Consider the following 25,572-nt stretch of genomic DNA (forward strand, 5'->3'; position numbering starts at 1 on the left):
CGTTTAACGTTAGCCAGTAGATGGTGGCAGCGGAACGTAATGATTAACGTTACCAACCTTTTTTATGTCATCTCAAGAGTTGGATGTCAACGCCACTCAACGCAAACAAGTGTGACAAGCAAACATTCACTCATCTTTTCAAATATTCAGTTACAAAGCTAGTAGCAAGCTAAGTTAACATTACATAGCTGATGCTGAGCTAAACATGTTTGCTAACCATCCATATGCGTTAATGTGACTGACCTCTCCGGGTGAGTTTTCAATTGCCTGATGAATTTGATGTTGTTGCACCAGCATCCTTGATTTTAATATTGCAGACTTTGCAGTGTGCACTCCTTTTGTTGGTGCCGCCGGCGTTTTGTTAGAAGTTTTTATAGTTGAACCTAATTACAAGCGGTACAGCTGCAGGTGTGCCGCCGGTCGCCATGGTGTTACCATGACGTTAATGTAAGTTAAAGGTGGGGTAGGTAAGTTTGAGAAACCGGCTCGAGACACACTTTTTGTTATATTCCATGGAATGCTCTTAAACATCCCGATAGCCGGCCTGGCTAAAATAACTGGATGGCCTACCTGCCTGTCAGCCTCCATCGGGGCACAAACTTATCTCGTGCCCTCATTGGTCATGTGCGCGTTCGTGTGTGTTGGAGGAGGGGCTCTGTGAGGAAGTGGCAGATTTTCTCCGGTTGTGTATTTTCAAATTCTAGCGATCTCGAGCCGGTTTCTCAAAACCTACCCCACCTTTAATACGCCAAAAATAGAAAACACAATGATTGTTCACGAGTCCCAAAACACGAGTCCAAGTCGAGTCCGAAGTCTTTTGAGCAGGAGTCCAAGTCAAGTCTGAAGTCTCTGTGTGTGCAACTTAAGTGCGACTCGAGTCCGAGTCACAAACTCGAGTCTCCATCTCTGCGGTGGAGTGATGAGAGAGGTGTCGGCGCTTCTGGCGATTTACTAAATCCGGGGACTTCCGGCCGGGGACTTCGGGCAGCAGTATATGCCGTGAAGTTGTTTGCGGCATGCCAGTAAACCCAAAGCAGAAGAAGAAGTGACGTCAGCGGCTTCATTGCGTAATCCTCCCTCAGGGATTTATAGGCAGGGGTGCACATAACTTTTTTGCCCTGGTTCTCAAAGGAGCACCTGGAGATGTTGCTTGGTGCTCATCCTTAAAATGAAATAAACCGTAACTTTTGAGGGGGTCTTGACTTATTTGCCAGACCACGGCACTGAACACACATGCAAAGGTGAACACAGAACACACATGCAGAGGTGAACACAAGACAACATTAGCACGACCAGTAATCCTTCAAGCTGTCATCACTACCCTCCTGACTGTTCTCCTCACTGTTCTCCTCACTGTTTCCTCACTGTCTCTGTCTTCCTCTCTGTCAGACATGGTAGCTGATGATGTAGGCCTACTACTTTCTCTCTGGTTTAGTCTGCGATTAGCACAACTAAACCACAAGTCAACAGCTAGTTTTGGGTTGAAAGTCTCTGTTGTCATCTTAGACAAGTGGATGTAATCAAATAAGTATGTGAACATAACCAATAACCTACCATAGCCAATAACAAATGAATGTAACTTATTTGATTTGTGTTGTTCATTCATATCTTATTTTACCTTAACATTTATTTATTTATGCATTTTTTTTATCTCTCCAGTTTTAAAGGATTTTTGGTTACTGTCCTATAGTATACATTGGAATGATTTCAAACCTGTTTATCCCAATAATTATAAAGGAGTGCCTTGGAAATATGTGTTTACATAAATTGTGACCAAACCGTTGAACTTAGACTAAAGTGAACTATCTAAACACTCAGAGTCCTATACCTCACTGAGCTGTAGTTATCAGCCTCTCAGTCTGACTGGAGAGGACTCTCCCTCCACATTATTGTGGAAACCTACCAATCAGAGTAGGGGCGGGTCTTCACAGAATACGTTTGGGGAACAAAATCAAGCTTTTTAAAAGGCGAGTGGATTTTGGCAGGCAGTGAGTGCGGACCAACGATTGAACGATAACAAGAACGGCTCTCACCAAGTACGACTCGGTTCCCCTCGTTCGTACCAAAGAGCCGTTCAAAAGAATCGGCTTGTTCGCGACCGACACATCACTAGCAAGGACCTTGGTCCCAGGTCGCTCCCCCAGTCCATTGATAAAACGAATGCTCCGGTGGATCAGTTTGTCGGCGTAGGCTACTGATGTTGTGCGCTTTTGCAAACATTCTGACAAAAGGGCTAACTCATTCAGTGTATCACACATAAGCGCTAAATCTAAAAGAAACTGCTTTGAAGTCAGCCGCTTTAACAGACCTTGATACAGCTTTCTAACGTTTGCTGATCGTTTCTCATCCGTCATCGCAAAGCTAAAGTGTGCACACAGTCACTCAAAGTTGTTCCAAACAGCGGATACTGTGCGATAAGAACTGGCCACCCATCTCGTGCTTAACACACAGCCTATTTTTCTTATTTGTTGATGCAACTCAGCAGCACACTCTGCCAGTTCTCGTTGGTTTAAGGGTGATCTGCTGTACACAGTGTATAATTTATCCATAAATGCTTGGAAATGGTTCACACCACTCACGTCAGACACCGTGTCCCCCACAGCCAGCTCCAAACGATGATTTAGGCAATGCCAGGTGACTATTAGGGTACAGTTCAGAAAGCTGTTTGGCTACACCTGATTTTCGTCCCAACATGATGCTCGCTCCATCACTTGCAAATTAAATTAAATGCTTAAGCGTCATCGAAACCTTTTCCTTGGAGGCATTTCAACAAGTGCTGCGTAATTGTGTCGGCTCTCTGGTCTGGAAGTTCAATCAAATCCAGAAACATAAAATGTGGTTCACAGCTCTTGTCCGTTTCACATTTGAGGTACACAATCAATGTAGTTTTACATCCCAGACTCGTTGACTCATCCTCTGTCCCTAGCGAGAGAGTGTTCTCCAGAGCAGGAGACATTGTTAGTGCCAGCAGATCTGCCCTTTCGGCAAGCAATGTGGACAAGTTCATTTTTCTTTAAAAAAACATGAAAATACAATGACAAGCAAGCAAGTCCTAGTGTCAAGCTGGCTGCTTAGGTGTGTACTATACAGTACAGTTCAAGCACAGATTATTTCAGTTCATCGAAATGCTGCACCTTAATGTTTATTTTATTATATTTTGTATTTATTTGAGTGAATACATTATTCACAGTTTAATAATAATTAAAAACCCCCAAAAAATATTTTATGTTTTGTGATAATTTTTTCTGCTGTACCGAAAACATACCGAACCGTGACCTAAAAACCGAGGTACGTACCGAACCAAAATGTTTGTGAACCGTTACACCCCTACGAATCAATAGATTAAATATGACTATAACACGAAATGCCGTGAGACTGGGTTGCATATTGTCACAGACCTTCTCAAGTGTTTCCTTTTTTTGAGTCTTGAATCCGCTGTGCAGCAGTGTGTCCATTTGATTCTTTGTGTTTAAAAAAATAAATCTGAGGGACGTCAACATGCCGCTCTTGTCTTTTCCACTGTAAGCGATGGTGTATGAATGCCATTCATCTGCCAATCTTGAACCTTGCGTTTTGAAGACTGATAAATCCGTAATGGATGAACAAACTTTGCAGCCCAGTTTCCCAGCTTTGCAGTCTATCCACAGGTATCTTGTTTCCTCCGCCACATCTCCTCCGTCCATTCCTCTGGGAAAGGTGAGCTTGAGCTAGCCAGGGGAACGTTGCTAGCGCAGCTAACGTTAACGTTAGTGCTAGCATTATCCACGTCTTTCGGCGGCTCTTCTGATGATGTAGTACTAGTAGCAGCTTTTTTTTCTTCTCGTGAATTATATTCTTTTTAGAAAAGAAGTCAAGTAAAAAATGTTTGCCTGCCATTATAGAGCTGTTTCGTTTGCGTTCTTGAGGGAAAGAGCTGCTGAAAAATCGGCGGGTGGCGAGGGGTCACGAGCGTGATGACGAATCAAACTTTTTTAAGGAAATCGCTTTTATTTGTTATTATAATTACTGTGAAATGTATTATGTTTTTGTCATTATTACAACAAATACACATTGCAACTGATAACACTGGCAATGATTTTATATTTATTAGACTATTCAAAAAAATCATGCTCCAAATAAGTGAGGGGACGGCGATCCCCCGCGTCCAACGCCCACTACACCACTGGCCACTGAACTTACATTTAAATGTGTACTGCCTGGATTCAGCCATTTCCGCCACAGATTTTGGGAAATTGGTCCGTGCGCAAAGCATTGTGGGGATTTTAAGAACGCGGAGGATACACTGGTGCATCCTTGAAATTTCCCGCAACGAAGGACTCAGTCCTCGGTAGAATTCCAAGGATCCTGGACATTGGAACAGTCCTTCGGCGGGACTCGATGACGTAGCATCCTTGAAATAGTGGCTCTGAAGGATCCTTCCTTGACATTGAGAAACACCTAGAGTGGTGCAGTGAGGCGTCCTAAAACCCGGAAGGAAGCTTCTTCCGGTTCCCTCGACAAAAAAGCAATGCAATTTCTCTATAGGATTTTGGAAAATAGCTCGAAATAAGGTCTGTGGTTGACACACATTTAAGAGACGGATCACGTTTTTAAACTCCACATGTCTACCCTACTTTTATAATGTTCGAATCGATAGATTTATGATTAGAAAATTCTTCTCACTCTATTCCGGTGTGAACGCGATCTACTAGATAGTTGCGGAACTAAAGATTTCGGGGAACTAAGTTCCGGGAACTATTCCTGGGAAAAGTACTTAGTGTGAAAGCCACTATTGAGTACTTTTACTCCTAATACTTTTGAGTACATTTGACTAATCGTCCTTAAATACTTTTACTTAAGTACCATTCTCCATGCAGTACTTTTACTTGAAATTGAGTATTTTTACAGTAAGCTGATATGGAGGAGAACGTTTGCTGTTATATTATTTAACTATCTTTATAGGGTGAAGTCATTTTGTGTTGTATTCTTGGTATAAAGTACACAGAGGAAACATCAGTTTAAATGCTGAAATGTTTTTTAAACTGCTGGTGATTTTTCATTATGCTGAACAGGAGCTTATTTTTTTTTCGTTCTTCTTCAGTATCATTTCATTTTACATATGATTGAGGTCATTTTTAACATTCATAGCTGGACAATCATTTTTGAAAGAGCATGTGGAGACAAATACAGTAATATAAATGTACATGTATAACCCCATACAGAACAATAGGTACTGTCTCTAAATGTTCTTGATGTGATTGTTGTTTCAGGACTGGAGATTGGACTCACTCCTCGGCATGACACCATCACCTTTGTTGTTTTCTGACGGAGAAACAGAGACCTCTCATCCATGTTGCGCCGCAGAACCCCCCCCATGACCAGAGACTTGCCTCAGCTGCGACCCAGTCTGCCTGTGTACGATCTCAAGGTCACCGTGTTTCCAGTCGACAAGCCAAACACCTTCTCTGACAACAGGTGGGCCTTTTCCAGTGGTGGAAGATACTCAGGTTTTTACCTCTACATTTGAAGTACTCTGTTAAGTAAAAGTCCTGCATTCAAACTCTAACTTAAGTAAAGTACAAAAGTATCGGCTTAAAGTACTCCTTATGTGTAACTGCTGATTTCAGAATCGTATATATATATATGAGTCACTGGGTTACTATTGTGATCATTGCTGTGTTCCTATCACAGCTATTAAATGTCAAGCAAATTGGATTTACTTTATATACTGCTGCTGGATATCTTAACCATCATTATATGTCAATGTTCATTTAACAAATTATTTAAAATATGTATAAGCTAATGATCTTAAAGTTGTCAAATTATAGTAGTGGAGTACGAAGTGCAATATTAGCTTGTAAAATGTAGTATAGTGGAAGTATAAAGTAGCAAAACTGAGAATACCTAGGTAATGTCAAAGTACCTCGAAATTGTATTTAAGTACTGGTACTTGAGTAAATGTACTTTGTGACTATCCACCACTGGCTATTTCTAACTCAGTGAAATGGGCAATATGTTATTAAGCAAGTTGTTTTGAAAAAACGATACCATGAATATTTGTTAACAGCTGTTTATTTCATTGAACAAATATTTGGTGTGACATACTGTATGTGAACCTACTACAGCAAAATGTCTAAAGGTCAGCCGTTTCAGTGGCATACTATGTTGTTTTGTGAAAAAGTAGGTGAGCCATCATGTTAACAGTGGATAAAATGACTAGCTTGTAAAGGGGGACAAGAAGTTTTGATTCCTCTTTTAGCTCCATGTTTTGCAAACAAATCCCAATATTCCTCAAACATGGCAAGGGCCAAAACAAAGCTTAAATATATTTGAATATTAGACTTCAATTCAGCAGTCAATCTTTGTTCACATGTTAATCGGCCTAGTTTAGTCATTTTAATTGCATTAAACCAAATTGAAACACACACACACAATATAATTTTAGACCACAATTGTAAGGCACAATTCACTATTGAAAAGCAGGAATTACTTGGCCTTAAATGCATTGATAGAAACATTATTTAAAGCTTAAAATAATTGTAGTTGGCCTACCACCAATACACAAGTATTATGCTTATATGGCCAATCATTTAATGTAGACTCCAGGCAGTGTGTTGGGATACAATCTATTACAGCACACATCAGCTCCATACACAGAGCCCAGTATGCTGACTTTACAATAAAGGCAGCCAGAATTCTGTTCAAAACCAGTCGTCATAATGCTAATGTAGCCCCCGATGAAATTGATTTGGAAACCCCTGTTTTAGCATGATTTGTCCTTTTTGTTTACAGGAGACATCTTTTCTGTAGATGAGGGGGGTCTTCCCCTATCACTGCTTCTCACCTGAAGGCCTCTGACGTGACACTGTTCTGGACCAACTGGTGCTCAGTCTGATTTCCCCCCCCCAGTTTGGCTACATTGAAAATGTCCTGCCTAGTCCTGGCTTTGAGAAAAGCAACACAGGCATAAGCATAGGTATGCATTATCATCAGTCAATGATCCTCAAATAGGTGAAACACATTGAATATCACATGTTTTTCACACACACCACCTCCAGCACCAGTTATTTGCACTACAGAACTACTGAACTTATTGTATATATATTTTGCTATTGTCATATATTCATCCAATTAGAAGTCTACTTGACTTACACCCATATCCGTTCAAATTTACTGTGTTGACTGCTATTTTTATATATTTACTGTTGTGCCTTCTTTTTCAATTGTATACCTCTTAATGTGTGTATATGTATATTCTGTATGTGTGTATATATATATATTATATATATAGAGAGAAAGTTGACTCTTGACTTGACTTTTTTCTGATTAAGTTCTGACTTCCTTCTCCCCAGCTTCCTTTTCCTACCAAGATATCCTGGACGGCCATATTAATACGTCCAGTCCAGGCATCAGAGGATGGAGCCCACAGCCGACCAGTTCCTGCTCTGTATATCAGACGGAAAACACAGCTCTGCCCACGTCCCCTTCTACATCATCATCAAACCCCACCAACGATGAGATCCCCACAGTTTGTGGCTCGGAACATCACAGTAAGTTACACAAGACTAATCACATCTGTTCTCAGCATGTGGTCCAGTGTTTGATTATGTCTTCTCTGTTGAGGTACGAGAAGGAGAAATGAAGCAGTTGGACGTGTCAGTTCTACATGCGTTGGATCTGGACGTTCCTCAGGACATTCTGCTCTTCAGTGTGGTCAAACCCCCCCACCACGGCAGCATCATCACCCTCAGCAGTGAGAGGAAGATCTACAAGAGACAAGAGGCCGCTCATCAGTCCCCTGTGGTCGACTTCTCAATGACAGATCTCTCTAATGGTACTTTTCACATGTCAGTTCTATTGCCTAGTCTCACCCATAAGACTCATTAAAATGCTATGAGTTACAAATTGTTTCAGTTTAAATGTGGTCTAGGTTTAAGCTACATTTAGTAAATGTTGTAATTTTTTGTAAACGTTCTGTAACTTTGCATTTCTTTTACAGTTTTAGTTACTAGTTACTTTTATTTAGGTTATAAATACAAATCGACACACATTACTATATATTATTATAGGTAAAGCTATACAGTAGTGTATAAAATGGGGTTTATTGGAAATAATTAAAATAAGGCCCACTTTTACCAAGTGCAACATTACAGTGATGAACACATTTTATTTTCCATCCATCCATCCATCTTCTCCCGCTTATCCGTGGTCGGGTCGCGGGGGTAGCAGTTCCAGCAGAGAGCCCCAAACTTTCTTTCCCTGGCGACATCAACCAGCTCTGACTGGGGGATCCCAAGGCGCTCCCAGGCCAGCGAAGAGATATAATCCCTCCACCTGGTCCTAGGTCTACCCCTTGGTCTCTTCCCAGCTGGACGTGCCTGGAACACCCCCCTAGGGAGGCACCCAGGTGGCATCCTAACTAGGTGCCCGAACCACCTCAACTGGCTCCTTTCGACGCGAAGGAGGAGCGGTTCAACTCCGAGTCCCTCCCGGATGACTGAACTTCTCACCTTATCCCTAAGGGAGACACCAGCCACCCTGCGGAGAAAACCCATCTCGGCCGCTTGTATCCGCGATCTCGTTCTTTTCGGTCATGACCCATCCTTCATGACCATAGGTGAGGGTAGGAACGAAAATGGCCCGGTAGACAGAGAGCTTTGCCTTCTGGCACAGCTCCCTTTTCATCACAACGGTGCGGTAAAGCGACTGCAGTACCGCTCCCGCTGCTCCGATTCTCCGGCCCATCTCACGCTCCATTGTTCCCTCACTCGAGAACAGAACCCGAGATACTTGAACTCCTTCACTTGGGGTAAGGACTCATTCCCTACTTGGAGTGGACAGTCCATCGGTTTCCTGCTGAGAACCATGGCCTCAGATTTAGAGGTGCTGATCCTCATCCCAGCCGCTTCACACTCGATAAAGTGTGATCCTGCTGAGCCATCGTTCCACGACCAGGACGGAATCCGCATTGTTCCTCCTCAATCTGAGGTTCGACAATCGGCCTGACCCTCCTTTCGAGTACCTTAGAGTAAACTTTCCCGGGAGGCTGAGTTGTGATGCCTCTGTAATTGGCACACACCCTCTGATCCCCCTTTTTGAAAAGGGGAACTACCACCCCGGTCTGCCACTCCTTCGGTACTGTTTCCGACTTCCACGCAACGTTGATGAGACGTGTCAACCATGACAGTCCCTCAACATCCAGAGCCTTCAGCATTTCTGGGCGGATCTCATCCACCCCCGGGGCTTTGCCACTGTGGAGTTGTTTGACGACCTCAGTGACCTCCCCCGGGAGATTGGTGTTGATCCCCCGTCATACTCCAGCTCTGCCTCTAACATAGAGGGCGGAGTTGTCGGGTTCAGGAGTTCCTCAAAGTGTTCCTTCCAACGCCCTAACACTCCATCAGTTGAGGTCAACAACGTCCCATCCTTACTGGACACAGCTTGGATGGTCCCCTGCTTCCCCCTCCTGAGGTGTCGGACAGTTTTCCAGAACAACTTTGGTGCCGCCCGAAAGTCCTTTTCCATGTTTTCTCCGAACTTCTCCCACACACCTGCTTTACCTCAGCCACGGCTGAGGCTGCTGCCCTTCGGGCCTGTCGGTACCTTGCAACTGCCTCGGGAGTCCCCCGGGATAACAAATCCCTGAAGGCCTCCTTCTTCAGTCGGACGGCTTCCCTGACCACCGGTGTCCACCAGGAGGTTCGAGGGTTACCGCCCCTTGAGGCACCTAAGACCTTGAGACCACAACTCCGCTGCGGCTTCGGCAATAGAGGCTTTGAACACCAACCCCTCTGGTTCAATGTCCCCAACCTCCACAGGAATGCCCGAAAAGCTCCGCCGGAGGTGTGAGTTGAAGGCCTCCTGAACTTGGGCTTCCTCCAACGTTCCCAGTTCACCCGAACTACACGTTTGGGCTTACCAGGTCTATCCAGAGGCTTCCCCCGCCACTCGACCCAACTCACCACCAGATGGTGATCAGTTGACAACTCCGCCCCTCTCTCTTTACCCGAGTGTCCAAAACATACGGCCTCAGGTCAGATGATACGATAACGAAATCGATCATGGACCTTCTGCCTAGGGTGCTCTGGTACCACGTACACTTATGAGCATCCTTATGTTCGAACATGGTTTTGTTATTGCCAATCCATGACTAGCACACAGAAGTCCAGTAACAAACCACCACTCCGGTTCAGATCAGGGGGGCCGTTCCTCCCAATCACGCACGCACCTACAAGTGTCTCCATCATTGCCCACATGTGCGTTGAAGTCTCCCAGCAAGATTAAAGAGTCCCCTTCAGGAGCCCCATACAGGACTCTTTCCAGGGTCTCCAAGAAGGCCGTATACTCTGAACTGCTGTTTGGTGCATAAGCACACACAACAGTCAGAGTTTTCTCCCCCATAACCCGCAGGCGTAGGGAGGCGACCCTCTCGTCCACTGGGGTAAACTCCAACAACGAAGCACCTAACCGGGGACTTGTGAGTATCCCCACACCCGCCGGCGCCTCACACCTTGAGCAACTCCGAGAAGAATAGAGTCCAACGCTGTGCGTAGAGGTGAGCCCAACCAGATCCAACTGGTAACGCTCCACCTCCCGCACAAGCTCCGGCTCCTTCCCCCCCAGAGAGGTGACGTTCCACGTCCCCAAAGCCAGCTTCTGTCGCCCGGGTCTGGTCCGTCGAGACCCTCTGCTTTCACTGCTTTCACCCTTCTGGCAGCGCACCCGACCCCATCATTGTTTCCCGTAGGTGGTGGGCCCGCGGGACGGAGAAGCAGAGGTGTTGCCCACGTTGCCTTTTCGGGCTGTGCCCGGCCGGGCTCCGTGGCAAGCCCGGCCACCAGACGCTCGCTGACGAGTCCTCCTTCTGGGCCTGGCTCCAGAAGGGGACCCCGGGCTTCCTCCGGCCGGGCATCCTCACTTCTTTGTTGTTCTTTCATGAGGTCGTTTGAACCAATCTTAGTCTGGCCCCTTGCCTGAGTCCAATTTGCCATGGGAGACCCTACCAGGAACACAAGGTTCCAGACAACACAGCCCCCAAGTTCATCAGGGCACACAAACCTCTCTACCATGGTAAGGTGCTGGTTCAGAAGAGAGGCATTTTTATTTTATTTAGCCTTATTTTATTTAGCCTAACACAGAGGCAACACTAAAATACAACATCGTAAAAAAGTAGTCATTGAAATCCATATACAGTAGTCAGATATAGCAGGTGCAAACACCCACAGATGATTTCTCCAGCTTTTTTAAAATGAGTTTAAAATCCGTGATGGGTATCAAATTGGTCAGCTTAAGTTCCTGCTGAAGTGTGTTCCAGGTCGACGGGGCAGAGTATGATATGGCTTTTTTCCCAAGCACCGTGCGTACTGAGGGGACGGACAGAGTGATGTCATTTTGAAATCGTGGTCTATAGCTGTACTGGTTGTGTGATATGTAAGTGGATATGTAGAGGGGCAGCAGTCCAAGCATAGTGGTATAGATGAGTTTGTACAAGTGCAGTGATCTGCGCATTGATAATGATGTCCAGTTGACTAAAGAGTACAGCGTGCAATGGTGTGTGAGGGGTTTACAGTTGGTTATGAACCTCAGAGCCCCATGGTAGACAGCGTCCAGCAGATGAAGGGAGTGAGCTGAGGCGTTCATGTACACAACATCCCCGTAGTCCAAGAGCGGCAAAAATGTGGCAGCTACAAGCCATTTCCTCGCACTTGTGGAGAAGCAGGCCTTATTTCTAAAAAAGAATCCCAGTTTGAATGCATTAATAACTATAATACAATGAATACAAATAATAAAAATATCTGCTGCTTAGAAAAGCCACTTTGCATAACGCATACTTTTACTTTTGGTACTTGAAGTATTTTTCTATGCTAATGCATTTTTACTTGAGTACAATTTTGGATACACAACCTTTACTCGTAACTGAGTATTTTTACACTGCAGTATTGCTATATTGAATATTCTGTGTTGCTTCTTCCACCTCTGACTTTGGGTTACAAATAGTTTCAGTGTAGTTGTGGTCTAGGTTTAAGTAATAAATACTAATGCTGGATACTTGTCTTGTGGGAAAAGAAAGCATTTTAGTTCCTAATTGGAAACCTCAGCTCTCAGACATTTAAGGGACAACATGTTTCTGACTTACATGTAGTGCCATTTATCACTCTAGTTTGTTGTGGTGTGAGTTTCCAAGTGTTGGGGATAGTGTCCAGAGCTATGCCTGCCTTATTTTAAATATAATTGAACTAGGCAGGACTTGTCTTGTGATGTGTGCCAAACAATACATTTTTCCAAAAATCATAACCCAGCAATTCATGAAAATACACAGACCTTGTAGTGAGCAGTTTCATTTAGGAACTACTGTATTACTACTTAGCGTACATGTACACATGGATCGATTGGGACAGCATATATTGAAAACATTAAAGGGGTCCTCTTTGGCTTTGCTGTCATGTTAGCTCATGAGGCTCTGGAGGGCTATGAACTAGGATCAGATATTTTGGAAAAATAAAACAAAACCTTCTTTTTTTTATAAACCTTGTGCAGCTTAAAGATGAGGGCAAAATAATAAGTTGTGATGAATAACAATTTATACAAGTTCCTGGAATCTGGTGTCACCACCAAGATAATAAATGTGCCTTTGATTAGTTTTGTATCACATCAACCATTCTCCACTTATTTATGATTCATAGCATGCTATAATGGCAGGAAATAAATCGGAGTCAAAATTCCTTCACAGGGGGACATTCACATACAATTAATTAAATGAAACAATGCTTGTAGGATAATACTATCATTTAACTCTAAATATACTATAGCATATTTCTAAAAGACAAATACATCTGTTATATCATTTGCATGCAGGTATGGATCTGATGTACATGCACGACGACTCAGAGAACATGGAGGATAGTTTCACCCTCCAGCTGACGGATGGCAGGCACCAGCTCCAGAGACGAGTGGTGGTGATGGTGCTGCCGCTCAACGATGAGGAGCCTCACGTCGTCCGGTCAGAATCACTTCACTTTCTGTTTATTAATCACCAATATTAACCGGTGGTGCACATTTACTAAGTAAATATACTCTATACTAAACTTAAGTACATTTGATATGATCTGTACTTTACTTGATTATTTCCCTTTTATGCTACTTGATAGCCAGCTACAATTTGTAGGCAAATATTGTACTTTGTACTTACTACTTTAATATGACATCATTAGTTAATTTGCCCGTTTATATTATTTATTAACAATATAAATCAACTAATGAATTATTATGTACTATTAGGGATTAGGTTGCCTATAAGTAGTATTAACAATGCTGTTTCAATCACATTAGTATGCATGAAAAGTGACAGGTGACACGCCCCCAATTATTCAAATGAGCTAAGTCCCGCCTCCCATTGTTCGAGATCCTTTGATATGAGTGGGTACAATTATGTTAATGAGCTAAGTCCCGCCTCCCTTTGTTCGAGATCCTTTGATGTGAGGGGTGAGGTGTTATAACAGGTAGGTGTGAAAAGCCCCCCTGTGTAGTGCCTTTGTTGTCTAATCCTTTGATGTGTTGATTAAGGCAGTCTCTTTGAAGTTATGCTGTCTGGCCCCTGTCCCCTCACACCCCTTTGTAGTCTAATCCTTTGATGTGAGGGGTTGAGGTGTTATAACAGGTAGGTGTGATTTCACACCGGTGTGTTATAAGCCTCTGATGTTAATCTAGGTGTTGATTAAGGCAGTCTCTTTGAAGTTATGCGTGAGACTGTCTGGCCCCTGTCCCCTCAGAGCCCTTTGTTGTCTAATCTAATTAGCTTTGATGTTTGCCCTTTGATGTGAGGGTTGAGGTGTTATAACAGGCAGGTGTGATTTCACACCGGTGTGTTATAAGCCTCTGATGTTAATCTAGGTGTCTCTTTGAAGTTATGCGTGAGACTGTCTAGCCCTCGCCCCCTCCCCGCCCAGGCCTCTCCCCCTTTCTCCACCCCTTCCTGTCACACGTTATGAGGCCAGCAGATAGTGGGGGGTGGAATTAGGTGAAAATAGAAATCCATGCAGACTAAATAAAAAGCCAGTCTTTTCCACTCACCAAGTCACCTTTCAAAAAAGAAAAATGGCCAAGAGACACATCGATATGGGTTTAATCAGCGAGACGCCTGTGACAACTTACCGCCATCCATCCGGAGCGCCAATCAAGAAACGGTTGCAGTATCTGTGCCGGGTTCAGACGCCTCCAGCCGAAGATCTTCATGAAGAATGGACTCTGAAAAATGGCGATGTTTGGGGTTATGTATTCAACTATATGGCGAATGAACTGCATTTCTACAATCTGAAGAATGGAGAAACGTATGGACCCCGTAGTGTTAAAACGACACTGACCTCAACAGATTGGACTGTGTTAACTCTGGTGTTTGCAAAGAAAAGCAAAGAAACGCAGACAGCATGCGAGATCAAAGAAGAGTTTTCACCGCTGCCCCTCAATGTGGAGGAAGAAGAAGGAGATATTCCCCCGCCGCCAGAAGTGAGAAGAGTCCTGACAAGCACCGTCTGGGAAACTAAAAGCGGACCATCGGGGCGATGGTATTACCGCGCAAGCCGTTTGGTGACGCTGGGGAAGGACCCCTCTGATGATTTTGTTTTGGAGTATTTCAACTCTACATGCGGGGTTTTTCAGACATCCTTGCGGGTGCCTCTGACTGCTTGGCTGAAAATGATTGATGGAAAAGCTACAAAGCTTAAAGAACTTTTTAAACAGAGTCAGACATCGATGACATTATACTGGTGAAAAAGACTCTCACTTTTGCAGAGGACTCCGCCTCCCACTCAACATAACAAGTCACACCCTCCTCACCAGATCATTTAAAACTAAGGACCCCTCAAAGAAAAGCATTGTGTTTTCTACCTATGTAAAAGGTCTTACGAAAATGTGTTATCTCTGTATCAAGATGATGTGTTTAAAAATGAATTTTGTGAAAAATACCAATGGTGTGAGAGACGTCATAAAGACACTCATTTTAACCACAGTGTTTGTTCTCTACAAATTTAAAGATTGTTACAAAATGTAAAAAAATTAAAATAAAAAGGTATGGAGACAAAATTAATTCAGGTGACTCTGTCTTTATTAGGAAAACAAAAATATAATACAAATGGTTTAGGGGGTAAAATGTAACCATCTTGGACTTAATATTCTAACAAAATACTTTATCTGAATACATTTTCTTTTAAACGCACTTTTTGAAATTATTTATTTATTATTTCAGTGGAACAATCCAGTTTTTGTTAACATCAATGCTTTTTTCTCTTTTCTTGTGTTACTAAGATACTTTTAGACACACTTTGGCGTATGCAACATTAACAACTGGTAGAATATGAAGTACTTTGTAAGGAATTTGTTCTTTTAATGGCAGGGTTTTTTTAAAAAAAACTTGTTCAGTTAAACAAGGTTTTTTCTTTTCTGATAACCTTACATATTTTAGTTATTTTCTGCTACCAAGATACTTTAAGATACACCTTGATGTACGCAACACTTAACAAAGGGTATAATATGAAGTACTTGGTAAGGAATGGGGTTTTCTTTAAGGGGTGCAAAACTTTAGAACTGGGTAAAATATTCATTAATTTGTAATGAATTGAGTTTTTTTCTTTTGATTTTCAACATACTATTTGTACACAATGACTTTTCCATATTTCTGACAAACTATACTTTTTGACTTTTTCCGTAAAATCTTGACAAACTATTACTTATTCTTAAATTTGACCTATTGCTGCTTGGTTGGAAATGATGAAAAAGCTACAACGCTTAAAGAACTTTTTTTAAAACTCTCAATTCTATAATGACTCCCCCCATTCAACGCAATAAGTCCCACCCTCCACTCAGCAAATCATCTAAAACGAAGGACCCCACTAAGACGACCGTTGTAAACTAGCCATGGATCTGAGAAAAACCAAGACTCCCCCCGCGAGTTGCAGCCAGGAACAGACTCCTGGACTACCATCATCACCACCATTTTGGACACCCGAATCTTGCAATACTACTGCTGCTGATTTTGCTCCTTGGGCCAAGACGTCTCTGTTTATGGACACAGTGAAATCGGTGTTGGTTGATATTGTGGAGAGGGTGATACATCGGTACAGAGAAGAAATCTGCAACGGGTGCCGAGTCAGTCACCCCGGCCAGAGGCAACACGATTTCTGAATGACATGCCCGATTTTTTCTTCAGAAACAATTACAACGCGTTAATGAAAAGACTCTGGCTCACCGACTTCATTACTGAGATCGACCAGACTCTTATTGATAAAGACATTTTCACGGATGATTGGAGGATCCAAGGCGCTTCGGAGGCTTTTCTTCACAATCTCAAAAATTGCAGACGCCTCAAGGAGAGACTTGAAAAGATCCATGCCGAGTTGGATGGAGAAGAAGAAGACTAATAACCAGCAGTTGACTGAAGCCAGGGATTTGTTCGATACATTGACTTTTTTTCTTTAAAGTAAAATAAAATGGGAAACTACTATGCAAAACGCTCTGTATATATTGATCATAATGTAGTCAATACCCTTTTAATAAGTGTGGTGATGAGGACGATTGAAAACAGAACGAGTAGTGACCCCTGTGTAAAAGAATGGCTGAAGTTTGTAAACTGGAAGACATTTTGGATATCGTTCGTTCTGGCAGTACTATTCCGGGTCATTGGGAAACGATTGTAAACGAAACATTTAAAGTGGTCCTGGAATCTTCATTTTCCGAAACATTCTGTAACATTACCTCAGAAATGAAACAAACATCAAAAGTGTATCATGTGCTCTCATTGTATGCTCTGTTTGTAGATGTAATGCATCTTTGTGTCGAAAGCAGCATACATGAATATTTGACTGAAGTGAAAAAACTCCATCATGATATTTCCAGTAATATGGGGAATTCTAAGCTGGAGACGGTCCTGGGGATGTTACAATCAGTATAACTATTGATTTTGTGTGTGAAAAAATAAAAATGTAAATAGGACATTTTTAAAAATAAAAAAAGTGTTTTTTTACATTTAAAAACTGTTGTCTTCATTATAGCAAGGGGAGCGTGTCTGATACATGTGTATTACAGTCCTTCACATGCACTGTTGTCTTCATTATAACAAGGGGGGATAACAGGGAAGATGTAGGATAAATGTGTATTGAAACGTGCGTATTATACACCCACAGAAACACAGAAACGCAGAAACACAGACAAACACAGACTAGTATGGTTTTTGTGTTTTCAGTGTTTTTCTGTACACAAAGCACAAATCATTTAAAACAAACCCTGAATCAAATTTAGAGAGGACCATTAAGAGTCAGATGCTTGACGAAATCTACTAAAACAAAGTACTTCATTATCTACTTTTCAGCTTTTATACACAAAAGTGTATCTTTCAGTAACTTTCTCAGAGAATTTAAGCATAAATCTGTCAAATGTTCAAAACAGCCTTGTTTCAACTGAAATAGCCTCAAAATGACAAACTGCCATTAAGAGTCAGATCTTGACGAATCTACTAAACAGAGTACTTTCATGGTAGTGGTCAGCTTTTAAAAAAAGTGTATCTTTCAGTAACTTTTTGAGAGAATTAAGCATAAATCTGTCAAATGTTCAAAACAGCCTTGTTTCACTGAAATAGCCTCAAATCACAAACTGCCATTAAGAGTCAGAATCCTAATTAAATCTACTAAAACAAAGTACTTCATGGTAGTGGTCAGCTTTTAAACACAAAAGTGTATCTTTCAGTAACTTTCTGAGAGAATTAAGCATAAATCTGTCAAATGTTCAAAACAGCCTTGTTTACTGAAATAGCCTCAATCACAAACTGCCATTAAGAGTCAGATGCTTGACGAAATCTAATCAAACACAGTACTTTCATGGTAGTGGTCAGCTTTTAAAAAAAAGTGTATCTTTCGTAACTTTTTGAGAGAATTAAGCATAAATCTGTCAAATGTTCAAACAGCCTTGTTTCACTGAAATAGCCTCAAAATGACAAACTGCCATTAAGAGTCAGATGCTTGATGAAATCTACTGACACAGAGTACTTTCATGGTAGTGGTCAGCTTTTAAACACAAAGTGTATCTTTCGGTAACTTTTGAGAGAATTAAGCATAAATCTGTCAAATGTTCAAAACAGCCTTGTTTCACTGAAATAGCCTCAAATCACAAACTGCCATTAAGAGTCAGATTCTTAACGAAATCTACTGACACAAAGTACTTTCATGGTAGTGGTCAGCTTTTAAAAGAAAAGTGTATCTTTCAGTATCTTTTTGAGAGAATTAAGCATACATCTGTCAAATGTTCAAAACAGCCTACAGAACGAGTAGTGACCCCTGTGTAAAAAGAATGGCTGAAGTTTGTAAACTGGAAGACATTTTGGATATCGTTCGTTCTGGCAGTACTATTCCGGGTCATTGGGAAACGATTGTAAACGAAACATTTGAAGTGGTCCTGGAATCTTAATTTTCCGAACATTCTGTAACATTACCTCAGAAATGAAACAAAAATCAAAAGTGTATCATGTGCTCTCATGTATGCTCTGTTTGTAGATGTAATGCATCTTTGTGTCGAAAACAGCATACACATGAATATTCTGACTGAAGTGAAAAAACTCCATCATGATATTTCCAGTAATATGGGGAATTCTAAGATGGAGACGGTCCTGGGGATGTTACAATCAGTATAACTATTGATTTTGTGTGTGAAAAAATAAAAATGTAAATAGGACATTTTTAAAAAATAAAAAAAGTGTTTTTTTACATTTAAAAACTGTTGTCTTCATTATAGCAAGGGGGGATAACAGGGAAGATGTAGGATAAATGTGTATTGAAACATACGTATTATACACCCACAGAAACACAGAAACACAGAAACGCAGAAACACAGACACACAGAAACACTAGCATGGTTTTTTGTTTTCAGTGTTTTCTGTTTGACAGATTTATGCTTAATTCTCTCAAAAAGTTACCGAAAGATACAATTTTCTTTTTAAAAGCTGATCACTACCATGAAAGTACTGTGTTTTATTAGATTTCGTCAAGCATCTGACTCTTAATGGCAGTTTGTGATTTTGAGGCTATTTCAGTGAAACAGGCTGTTTTGAACATTTGACAGATTTATGCTTAATTCTCTCAGAAAGTTACTGAAAGATACACTTTTGTGTTTAAAAGCTGACCACTACCATGAAGTACTTTGTTTTAGTAGATTTAATTAGGATTCTGACTCTTAATGGCAGTTTGTGATTTTGAGGCTATTTCAGTAAAACAAGGCTGTTTTGAACATTTGACAGGTTTATGCTTAAATTCTCTGAGAAAGTTACTGAAAGATACACTTTTGTGTATAAAAGCTGAAAAGTAGATAATGAAGTACTTTGTTTTAGTAGATTTAGTCAAGCATCTGACTCTTAATGGTCCTCTCTAAATTTGATTCAGGGTTTGTTTTAAATGATTTGTGCTTTGTGTGTACAGACACACAGAAAACACTGAAAACACAAAAACCATACTAGTGTTTTCTGTGTGTCTGTGTTTCTGCTGTTTCTATGTTTCTTTTCTGTGTTTCTGTGTTTCTGTGTTTCTGTGGGTGTATAATACGCACGTTTCAATACACATTTATCCTACATCTTCCCTGTTATCCTCCCCTTGTTATAATGAAGACAACAGTGCATGTGAAGGACTGTAATACACATGTATCAGACACGCTCCCCTTGCTATAATGAAGACAACAGTTTTTTAAATGTAAAAAACACTTTTTTTGTTTTTAAAAATGTCCTATTTAAAAATTTCACAAAAAAAATTTCACACACAAAATCAATAGTTATACTGATTGTAACATCCCCAGGACCGTCTCCAGCTTAGAATTCCCCATATTACTGGAAATATCATCTTGGAGTTTTTTCACTTCAGTCAAATATTCATGTGTATGCTGTTTTCGACACAAAGATGCATTACATCTACAAACAGAGCATACAATGAGAGCACATGATACACTTTTGATGTTTGTTTCATTTCTGAGGTAATGTTACAGAATGTTTCGGAAAATGAAGATTCCAGGACCACTTTAGATGTTTCGTTTACAATCGTTTCCCAATGACCCGGAATAGTACTGCCAGAACGAACGATATCCAAAATGTCTTCCAGTTTACAAACTTCAGCCATTCCTTTTACACAGGGGTCACTACTCGTTCTGTTTTCAATCGTCCTCATCACCACACTTATTAAAAGGATATTGACTACATTATGATCAATATATACAGAGCGTTTTGCATAGTAGTTTCCCATTTTATTTTACTTTAAAGAAAAAAAAGTCAATGTATCGAACAAATCCCTGGCTTCAGTCAACTGCTGGTTATTAGTCTTCTTCTTCTCCATCCAACTCGGCATGGATCTTTTCAAGTCTCTCCTTGAGGCGTCTGCAATTTTTGAGATTGTGAAGAAAAGCCTCTGAAGCGCCTTGGATCCTCCAATCATCCGTGAAAATGTCTTTATCAATAAGAGTCTGGTCGATCTCAGTAATGAAGTCGGTGAGCCAGAGTCTTTTCATTAACGCGTTGTAATTGTTTCTGAAGAAAAACGGGCATGTCATTCAGAAAATCGTGTTGCCTCTGGCCGGGGTGACTGACTCGGCACCCGTTGCAGATTTCTTCTTTGTACCGATGTATCACCCTCTCCACAATATCAACCAACACCGATTTCACTGTGTCCATAACAGAGACGTCTTGGCCCAAGGAGCAAAGTCAGCAGCAGTAGTATTGCAAGATTCGGGTGTCCAAAATGGTGGTGATGTTGGTAGTCCAGGAGTCTGTTCCTGGCTGCAACTCGCGGGGGGAGTCTTGGTTTTTCTCAGATCCATGGCTAGTTTACAACGGTTGTCTTAGTGGGGTCCTTCGTTTTAGATGATTTGCTGGAGGGTGGGACTTATTGCGTTGAATGGGGGGAGTCATTTATAGAATTGAGAGTTTTTAAAAAGTTCTTTAAGCGTTGTAGCTTTTTCATCTATCATTTCCAACCAAGCAGCAATAGGTCAAATTTAAGAATAAGTAATAGTTTGTCAAGATTTTACGGAAAAAGTCAAAAAGTATAGTTTGTCAGAAATTTGAAAATTCATTGTGTACAAATAGTATGTTGAAAATCAAAAGAAAAAAAACTCAATTCATTACAAATTAATGAATATTTTACCCAGTTCTAAAGTTTTTGCACCCCTTAAAGAAAACCCCATTCCTTACCAAGTACTTCATATTATACCCTTTGTTAAGTGTTGCGTACATCAAGGTGTATCTTAAAGTATCTTGGTAGCAGAAAATAACTAAAATATGTAAGGTTATCAGAAAAGAAAAAACCTTGTTTAACTGAACAAGTGTTTTTTTTAAAAAAACCCTGCCATTAAAAGAAATTCCGTACAAAGTACTTCATATTCTACCAGTTGTTAAATGTTGCATACGCCAAAGTGTGTCTAAAAGTATCTTAGTAACATAAGAAAGAGAAAAAAGCATTGATGTTACAAAACTGGATTGTTCCACTGAAATAATAAATACATAATTTCAAAAGTGCGTTTAAAAGAAAATGTATTCAGATAAAGTATTTTGTTAGAATATTAAGTCCAAGATGGTTACATTTTACCCCCTAAACCATTTGTATTATATTTTTGTTTTCCTAATAAAGACGGAGTCACCTGAATTAATTTTGTCTCCATACCTTTTTATTTTTATTTTTTTACATTTTGTAACAATATTTAAATATTTGTAGAGAACAAACACTGTGGTTAAAATGAGTGTCTTTATGACGTCTCTCACACCATTGGTATTTTTCACAAAATTCATTTTTAAACACATCATCTTGATACAGAGATAACACATTTTCGTAAGACCTTTTACATAGGTAGAAAACACAATGCTTTTCTTTTGAGGGGTCCTTAGTTTTAAATGATCTGGTGAGGAGGGTGTGACTTGTTATGTTGATGGGAGGCGGAGTCCTCTGCAAAAGTGAGAGTCTTTTTCACCAGTATAATGTCGATCAATGTCTGACTCTGTTTAAAAAGTTCTTTAAGCTTTGTAGCTTTTCCATCAATCATTTTCAGCCAAGCAGTCAGAGGCACCCGCAAGGATGTCTGAAAAACCCCGCATGTAGAGTTGAAATACTCCAAAACAAAATCATCAGAGGGGTCCTTCCCCAGCGTCACCAAATGGCTTGCGCGGTAATACCATCGCCCCGATGGTCCGCTTTTAGTTTCCCAGACGGTGCTTGTTAGGACTCTTCTCACTTCTGGCGGCGGGGGAATATCTCCTTCTTCTTCCTCCACATTGAGGGGCAGCGGTGAAAACTCTTCTTTGATCTCGCATGCTGTCTGCGTTTCTTTGCTTTTCTTTGCAAATATCTTGTACACCGCTGGTTCCACTATGGTTTCTTGATGCAGTACTTCTTCCGATACAGTGGTTACGTGGAGATCTCTGGAAGACACCAGAGTTAACACAGCCCAATCTGTTGAGGTCAGTGTCGCTTTAACACTACGGGTTCCATACATTTCTCCATTCTTCAGATTGTAAAATGCAGTTCATTCGCCATGAAATTCTTCGGCTGGAGGCGTCTGAACCCGGCACAGATACTGCAACCGTTTCTTGATTGGCGCTCCGGACGGATGGCGGTAAGTTGTCACAGGCGTCTCGCTGATTAAACCCATATCGATGCGTCTCTTGGCCATTTTTCTTTTTTGAAAGGTGACTTGGTGAGTGGAAAAGACTGGCTTTTTATTTAGTCTGCATGGATTTCTATTTTCACCTAATTCCACCCCCAACTATCTGCTGGCCTCATATCGTGTGACAGGAAGGGTGGATAAAGGGGGAGAGGCCTGGGCGGGGAGGGGGCAGGGGCTAGACAGTCTCACGCATAACTTCAAAGAGACACCTAGATTAACATCAGAGGCTTATAACACACCGGTGTGAAATCACACCTGCCTGTTATAACACCTCAACCCTCACATCAAAGGGCAAACATCAAAGGCTAATTAGATTAGACAACAAAGGGCTCTGAGGGGACAGGGGCCAGACAGTCTCACGCAATAACTTCAAAGAGACTGCCTTAATCAACACCTAGATTAACATCAGAGGCTTATAACACACCGGTGTGAAATCACACCTACCTGTTATAACACCTCAACCCCTCACATCAAAGGATTAGACTACAAAGGGGTGTGAGGGGACAGGGGCCAGACCATAACTTCAAAGAGACTGCCTTAATCACACATCAAAGGATTAGACAACAAAGGCACTACACAGGGGGGCTTTTCACACCTACCTGTTATAACACCTCACCCCTCACATCAAAGGATCTCGAACAAAGGGAGGCGGGACTTAGCTCATTAACATAATTGTACCCACTCACATCAAAGGATCTCGAACAATGGGAGGCGGGACTTAGATTATTTGCATAATTGGGGGCGTGTCACCTGTCACTTTGAATGCATACTAATGTGATTGAAACAGCATTGTTAATACTACTCATATGGAGAATAATAAATCACAAAACGAGCTCCATCTTTATTAGCTGCGGGAAAAAAACACATTTTTGCATTACTAATTATAATCCAGTGACATAATAAACATTATTAAGAAAAGGGCCAATTTGCATAATAGTACTTTTACTTTTAGCACTTTAACTATACTTTGGTTCTAATACTTTTGCACTCATATATTTGACTTGTAACAGGATATTTCTACATTGTATTACAAATACTTTGATTTAAGTAAGAATCTGAGTCCTTCTTCCTGCACTGATATTAACTGAAAATCATCCCATCATGTGTCCTTTAGGAACAACGGCCTGGAAGTTGAGCCAGAGAGAGCCGGCTCATCTCCAGTGTCACTCTGTTATCTCAGGACGAGGACACGCCTCCTTCTGAGGTCCTGTACATGCTGGAGAGTGTTCCCACCCAGGGACTGCTTCAGCTGAAGGTTGGTGCATTGCTGTCTAACTGAAGTCATGACACTGTAACATGTACATTTCTGCCCAGTACCCTTGGTGCCATTGTTCCACATTGACACTTACTCTGAAGGATAACGCGTTAAATGTGAGAAAGAAATTGAATTTACAAGCAAAATTACAAAAATATATTTTAGCTTTATTGGAGATGATCTTTTCCACCCACTGCAACCGACTATACTAGCTGGTGAGTATAGAGTAGCATGATTTGTTTTGGTTATAGTCAGAATTAGGGCTATCACAATATTAGAATTGCACAACTAACATTTTGTTGCAATGTTATTGTGATAACCAAACACGACCTATTGAGTGTAAGAAGCTGGAGAAAGAGTATGAAGCAATAACTAGTGACATTTTAGAGGCACTGGATTCTTTCTGATATTATCATGTGTATAATTGTATCATAAATCGGTAAAAATCTGCTATCTCTATTCAATATAAATATAAGACACAACAACTTTTTAGCTTAATGGGTACTTTTACTTTTGATACTCTAAGTCAGGAATGGGCAACTGGTGGGGGCCACATCATGTATGTACTGGCCACCAGGGGGCCGCAGATTCACTTGGAACACACACACACAAATTCCATGTATTGTATGTAATTATTAACTTGGTTTTCAGAATATTAAACTTGTTTCGCCAAATTCAGATGATAAACAACTTTGAAGCTTGTGACGGCATAATTACAAGCGTAACTTAACGTCACAGCAGGCATAACAACAGCCGGTGTTTCTTGTGAGTGTTTCCCGGGAAACAAACACAATCACACAAACGCTTCACAGATTATTTCGCTGCCGAACAGCCCAAATACCGCAACATTTATTAATTACGTTGTTTATAATTAATCAGAGGGCCGCAAAAGAGGATGCGTCCCCTGGGCCGCCATTTTCCCATCCCTGCTCTAAGTACATTGTTAAGTATTGTTACTTGTAGTGGAATATTTTTGGTCTGGCATTGGTGTTTTTTAATTTTTGTTCAGTTGGACACAGAATGTTTGTACAGGGAATTATCTACTTCAGACTTCTAAGTTATGTTTGTGTCATAGTTTCCCAAGAGAGGTTTCAGTATTTATTCAATTTAGTCGGGATTCCTCTAGACCAGTGGTCGCCAACCAGTCGATCGCGATCGAGGTCGATCGCGAGTGTTGTGCGGGTAGATCGCGGACCGTTAAAAAAAAAAGTATGCATTGTTTGAAAAATACGTTTTTAGATGTAAACCTATCATCCACCACCCCGTTAGCAGGTGCCACTTGATTGACGTATATTTGAGACACCTCAATATAATACATTAATCGTGCTTTACGTGAACCTCATCATGACACAAGAGAGGACGGCAGTAATGCAATTTCCCGTGTTCAGTGAATGCAACAGAGGCACCAGACCAATCAGAGAGTTGCATTGAAATACACGTGTGCTTGTGTCATTCAAGCTCTACTCTGTGTGTGTGGCAATAGCGCATTTAGTGTGATAGAGGGAGAGGGAGAGAGGGAGAGAGAGAGAGGGACCGGTAGTAGCGGGGACCGTGATGTTAGCATCTGGTTAGCTAGCTGCACTAACGGACATAAGGAGCTGTTTCCACAACAAGCTGGAGAGAGTCCTCCCCTGTCAGACTGAGGGGCTCAGGTAAGCTAAAGG

At 41.2% G+C, this 25,572-nt stretch overlaps 1 pseudogene; it reads left to right on the forward strand.

Moving 5' to 3' along the window:
- Positions 1-5,252: 5,252 nt before the first annotated feature.
- LOC117547268 overlaps positions 5,253-25,572 on the forward strand; it is a 33,880-nt pseudogene continuing 13,560 nt past the window's right edge.

Source organism: Gymnodraco acuticeps, unplaced genomic scaffold, assembly GCF_902827175.1.
Source record: "Gymnodraco acuticeps unplaced genomic scaffold, fGymAcu1.1, whole genome shotgun sequence".
NCBI lineage: Eukaryota > Metazoa > Chordata > Actinopteri > Perciformes > Bathydraconidae > Gymnodraco > Gymnodraco acuticeps.